Raw genomic sequence first — 6,782 nt, forward strand, 5'->3', positions numbered from 1 at the left:
GCAGCTCCAGAGGTGGAGCAGGGACGAGAGGCCTCTTCAGACTGAAACTCTGTTCAAGGGTGGGGTTACACAGGGTGGGGCCATACAGTTCCAGGAGTGTACTCACACAGACAGTGGAGGAGTGCGTACCTCCCGGACCTGTGCATGCAGCCACCACAGTAGACAGCACAGGTGTGCCTGTGAGCTTGACTCAACAGTGGAAAGCAGTTGTGTCAATCAGCAGCATGAGATCAAGAAGGGAGGCCGAGCCCAGAGTGCAAAGGGGCTGGGCTGTCCTACGAAGGCCCTGGGATTCCACTCTGCATACACAAGGGCTTTGGAGTGGGCACATGACAAAGGGCAAAACTTTAGGGAACTGGACCTACCAATACCAGTAGTGTAAGGTGTGGCGAGAAGAGAGGCAGCCATGGAGTTGATAGAAATTATGGCCACAGTGATGACAGGCCCCTTGCAGGTGGAGGTGGTACGCATGGAGGAGGGACGGAAGCAAGAGACTAAAGCATCACAGGAGGGCTGGGTGGCTCAGTGTTTAAGAACACTTCTGTTCAATTATGAGGACAGGAGTTCAGACTCTAGCACTCATGCCTGGTAGCTTACTACCATCTGTAACTCCAAAGAGATCTGATGTCCTTTGCTAAGTTTGATAAGAGTGAGAAATGGCCAAAGGTGCCAGCAAACCTAGACCTGGGAAAGCTGTAGGAATTTTTGCTGAGGAAAAGCTGAGTGCTTCCTGAGCCTGCACTGGGAGTACAGGAAGTGTGATTTGGGTTTAGATGGCTTGAAACAATCAGTTTCAGGTACCAATTCCACCCTTAACAAAGTCTTTAGAAGGCAAGCCCTCGTGGAGGCCTTTAGATCACTGGGGGTATGGTCTGGAAGGAACCCCTTTGCTCTAGGGCTGCGTGTCAAACTCCTCGTGTTGGTGGCAAGGTGGTCTAGCATTAGGGAAAAGGTATTGGTGTCTTCCATCTGGCTTTCTTTTTTCTTCTCTCCTCCCCAGGAAACATGGGACTCAAATATGAGAGCAAGCTGAAAATGAGACTTCCTTGTGGTGCATACCAGCCTCAGTGGGAAGAGTAAGAAAGGGGAGCTCCCCCTGGCCCCGTGTTTTCCTGAGCTGCACTGTCAGGGCAGACAGCTCAAGAACAATCGCAGTCGCTGGCCACTCGGAATATTATTGAAGAGTTGGTGGATATGAACTGTTTTTAAAACAGGCTATCAAAATAAACCCAGAAAGAACATCTGTGGGGCCCCAGGCTGCGAGTCTGCTGAGGAAGGAAGCTACGAAGCTGTTAGTGCCCCCTTTGGGTGTCATCCCAGGCAAGGGGACCGCCCCAGCCATTATCTGAGCTAGCTGGGGGTGCGGTGGCACAGAACTTCAGTGAAGGAAAGACCTGATGTGCAGATAAACTGAGAAAGACACAGAAATCCAACTCCAAACAACAATGATTTGAAGGAGGAACTCCAGACAGCAGGGAGGCCGTTCACCCCTCATCCCATCAGAACTCAGGGCCGGGGCCAGTCTGCAGTGAAGGCATCGGGTGTAATTTACAGCAGCCGTAGGTTGCAATCCCTATTTTTTATCATTATAAAAATGGATCCTAGCCTTTTCTTTCTTACCTGTTCACCCCACTATAGAGGGGTGTTGGGGTCTAAAACTTTCCCATCAACTTAACTTACTTTCCTCTTTAAAAACATTTATAAGAGTGAAATTAGGAAGTATTTATTGTTTGAAAACTTGGATGAGGCCAGGGGAGCCAACAGAGCCTCCTGAAAGGGAAAGAGACAGCAGAACCATGTGCTGGGGTCCACCATGGGGGCGGAGGAAGCCCACTCACCCCTAAGGCAGGGAACAGCTTTCAAAACAAATTCTTCAGAGGAGTCTTCCAGAGGGCTTTGTTTGTGATCTTTGTGTGTGGTAGAGAGGATTTCTACAGGCAGTAGCTTCCTTCCCTCTGTTCCACTTTCCTTATCCCCCAAATAAACTCAGAAACCCCTCCTTCCTCTCTTCTTGGTCAATTAGTTTTTATTGTCAAGAGCCAAGCAGTGTTTGTTATTGATAAAGTTGATCAGTGAATACGGCCCAAATGTGAAGCCAAGAGGACTTCTAGATATATCCCCCTTCTACATCGCCCTACACTTCAAACCTGCCCTCTCATCCCTAAACCAGGAGGTACAATCGGTTCCTACGAGAGCATCAGGGGTAGTGAGAAGAACAAACAATGCTGTTTTAGAGCAGACACAACATGCGCATGCTTCCTCCACTTTCCGTCTCTGCTGAACTGAAGGTTCTCCCATTTCTCCTATGAGACTGCTGTCTATGCTTTGGGAATACAGTATGTTTTGATTAATATTCATCCCCTTCCCCCAACTCCTACCAGGCCATCTCCCACCTCCCTATGACTCAGACAATGATCCTGCTGCCCCAGCCACTGGTCCCTGGTGTCTGTAAGCCCTGGCTATCTCCAGAACCTCTTCCTGCAGCTCCCATGCCAGGTACGTGGGTGAGTGCTCCATCCCCAGACCATCTCTTCTTTCCCTGCCCACCCACAACTATCACACACTCACACACTCTCGCTTGTGCACACACACACTGTCTCTGTTTCTTGCACGCGCGCGCATGCGCGCGCGCACACACACACACACACACACACACACACACACACACACACACACACACACACACACGGCACTGATCTGCCTCCCCATCTGTTTCTTTTCACTCAGCCTTAGACTGATCCATGCAGTTGCCTCCTAACTGGTCCTCTCCTCTCTTCCCTAAACAGAATGCAGGAGGCAGTCTTGAACGTACATGTTCAGCACTGAGCACCACGGCAGAGACCTGTTACCCCAGTACTTTGGAAATAGAGGAAGGAAGACCACAAGTTAAAGCCCAGCCCAGGCTGCACAGTGAAACTCCACTCCAAAATAAACAAAACACAAGTGCAATATTCCCTCTTAGTAACTCTTAGATACCTGGAGGCCTTAAAACGTTATTTGGGGGCTTTCTTTGACCAGCCACACTTTCCTTAGTCTAGATGCAGCATAATGTTATATTTTTTTTTTCGAGACAGGGTTTCTCTGTGGCTTTGGAGCCTGTCCTGGAACTAGCTCTGAAGACCAGGCTGGTCTCAAACTCACAGAGATCCGCCTGCCTCTGCCTCCCGAGTGCTGGGATTACAGGCGTGCGCCACCACCGCCCGGCTTAATGTTATATTTCTTGAGACAGGATCTTGCTATATAACCCTTGCTGGAATGGAACTCATGGCCTCCTGCCTCAGTCTCTTGGGTGTTGGGAATATAGGGAATAAAAAGCCTTACTTTTAAAGCTATGTTATGCTCCTCCAAGATCATCTCCACATGCCTTGACACAGGGGCACACACATGCACATGTACTCCAGCCACACTTGCCCCTTCTCTGTGCCTGAAGCTGTCTACAGAGTACCAGGAATTCCACTTGAGTGTGCCACACTGGCACCTGATGCCATGCCTGAGTCATCCCTCCTACACGTGCCCTCGTCCTCCCAGAGATCCTCTACTGGAAATGCCTTCTTCCTTTCCAGCCTTCAAGCTTTCCTTTCTCCTCACACTGCTCTGATACCGCCTGCTTCCCTGGCTGAGTGCATGCCCAGGTGTGTCTCTTATACGTCCATGCCACGAAGACGGCAGCTTCTACAGCCTGGAGCTGCTGTGTATCCCAAGCTGTTATGGGTCCAGTGTTCTAGTGAGTGATTGGCTGAGGGTTTGAAGCACCCCAAGACTAACTATCCCCCTTAGAAAAGTCAAGGCCCCAAGAGCCACCAAGCTATGCAAGGCCAGGAAAGCAACAATTTAGGTAACCATTAGTCTGGTTGCATGGAGCCCCAGGAAAACAGGAGTTAGTTCCCTGCTGCCTGCTCCCAACTCCCAACTCAAGGAAGCCTGGCTTCTTTTTTAACCGTCCTCCTACTCTGAGAGAAGGAGAAAGAGCCAGGCTCCCCTGGGCCTGCCCCATCCCACTCTCCAGCGCCACAATAATTCCTCCCAGTCTGCCTTTCCTTGAGATGGGGGCTGGCAGAGAGCTCATGGTAGGTAAGTAGAGTTCTCTTTGTCTCTCACCAAATTGGGTGGGGGATCAGAGTATAGGGTATCCTCACTTCCCATGTATGTATGTGGAGAGGGGTCCGTCTCCCCTCGTTCCTCTTGGCAGGAGCATTTGCAGGTCACAGCTTTCTGCAAAAATGCAACACAGAGCCACAGAAGCGGCTCTCTTTCTTAGAAGATTCCAGCGTGGCTTAGACAGGATTTTCCCCCTTCCTCCCATTTAAAGAGCCAAGTATTTGGGAAATGACCTCACAGAGCCAGGCACCCAACCCCGAGTGAGAGCCATCTGTGCTGATAAAACAGGAGCTTTTGTGACACAGCGTTGGGCTGTGTCGCTCATCCAGCCTCAGAGGCTCACTTTATTCCGGGGTTTTTCTTTTTTTCTTTAACACAGAAGAAGCCTCAGTCAGCATAGGAAACAGGAAGGAACCCGTTGTTTTAAATAGCAGACGGCAGAGAATTGACCCATTATGGTCTGTTCATTCAGAGACTGGCAGTCAGAAGGCAGGCTGGAAGGCCCCCACATTCCCCAGATGCAGGTCAAGGGGCACGGCCAGGGTTTTCTGAGCCTGGAAGAATCCAGCTCCGGCCCTTTCAAAGAGGAAGGGTGAAGCCCTAGTTTATCTTTCTAGAGATTTTACAACAGCACTGTCTTTTTAAAAAGATAAAAATAAAAGCTACAGAGACTCAGAATACCTGGAAGTCAGACAGCATCCTGTTTCCGCTCCTGTCCTAACTTACTCCACAGGGCAAGCGTGGCTTCCAGCCTCCTTGTTTGTCTTGGCAATGGCCTGTTTTCACTTTTCTGGGGTCTAGAACATGTGGCCCAGGGCTGTGTCTGCCTAGACAGAGGGTCCCACACAGAGGCAATTGCAGTGAGGAAGGGGAGAGAGGCCAGCCCACTCCCAACCCCACCCACAGCTGTGGAGCCCATGAGCCCAAGGGTTCATCTGTCCCAAATTCATCATTGTGACAGCCAAGCTCACAAATTAATCCTGCCTGAGGTGGTCCTGACCCTGCCATTTAATATTTTGAAGGTGTTTTTGTATGTCACCTGAGGTTCAGATTGGAGCCCCGATGTAATCACAGAAACCAGAGAGATTGAGGACAGGCCCAGGTGTACTGCAGCTCACACAGGCTCTGTGCCCGGCGTCTTCGTTAGCACTGACCCAGAGCCACCAACAGATGGACCTGTGGGGCCCAGAGCTGACCCAGGAAGCTCCTCTGCTGAGAACCCACAATCTCACACTCTCGTGCCCGCCTCCCCAGGCTGCCCCTGCTGTCACTGAACAGACAGGGCCCCACACGCCCAGGGGCTGTCTTCATCACTCTTGCAGGCATTTGGTCTCTTACTTTAAGGGACCTGTGAGGAGGACCTGTCACCAAGAGGAGCAAGCAAACCACCCTCTAGAGGACATTCTTGTGACTCCATGTGCTGGTGGGACCCTGGGATCCCATGGCAGCTGAGTAAACAGCAGTGAGGTGGAAACTGCCCTGCCCTACTTCTTTCCCAGGCTCAGTGGGTGCAGGAGAGCCCTGAGATGCAGACGGGAAGAGGCCCCCCCCCCTCTCATCTCCTCCCAGCCATTCTGTTGCCTGCCAGTATCCGTACAGGTTGAAGAACATGTCTGGCCACAGGTGAAGTGTTAGAGTAACTTTGCAATCTGTTGTCTGAATTTTTGGGTCACTGTTGAAAGAGTGAAGGGCTGTTAATAACCGTGCCAGAACATCTGAATCATGAGCTGAAAATTGGTGCAGTCTCCAGGGCTGGGCATTCATTTGGTTTATTTATAAAAAATCCTAAAGGTCCTGCATCCAACAAGGTAGACGTGGGAAAGAACAGAAGCCATCAGAAAAGCCCGCCTCTGAAGTCCACCATGGTGATCCTAAAGGCCATTGTGTGGGTGGGATTTCTCACCCAAAAAAAAAGGCTAGTTTGACTGCAAATGAGAGAAGCCATTCCCTTCTCTTGTCTGCAGTGCTTCTAAGTCATGTGACTAAAGCTGCAGGCCTGCTCTACCCGCAGCCTCAAGCCCCTGAGATAAAACACTGCAGTCTTCAGTGCCTGCTCACTCCTGCCTTCTCGTCTCAAAGTGCCCGCACATGCCAGCAATCTGCGTGAGTTCAAGCCTAGGGTGGGCTACCTAGTGAGACCCTGTCTGAGGCAGTCCAGACATCATGCCTTCTCACTGTCCATGACAGTGCCTGCCCCACCCTGAGCAAGGCCAGAGGATCAGAAGCCATCCCCTCCCAGACCCACTCTGGAACCCAGGCCACACATCTCTGTAAAGACAGTTCCCTCTAGTCCCAGAGCTGAAATGACCTGAAGTGAGCTATTTTAATGCTTTTCCTCATAACCCAAAGGGGGAAGTATCACTGTTTAAGGATAAAGTTTCTTAATTTTTTTAAATATTTATTTATTTATTATGTATACAAATGTTCTGTCTGTGTGTATGTCTGCAGGCCAGAAGAGGGCACCAGACCTCATTACAGATGGTAGTGAGCCACCATGTGGTTGCTGGGAATTGAACTCAGGACCTTTGGAAGAGCAGGCAATGCTCTTAACCACTGAGCCATCTCTCCAGCCCAAGTTTCTTAATTTTTAAAGAAAAACTTTAACTGTAAGCGTCTTTTGCCAGTTAGAATTAGAATGTGTTACTCTAGCACAGAGACTCTTCACTGGTCTACAAAGGAATATG

Source organism: Microtus ochrogaster, chromosome 16 (genome assembly GCF_000317375.1).
Source record: "Microtus ochrogaster isolate Prairie Vole_2 chromosome 16, MicOch1.0, whole genome shotgun sequence".
NCBI lineage: Eukaryota > Metazoa > Chordata > Mammalia > Rodentia > Cricetidae > Microtus > Microtus ochrogaster.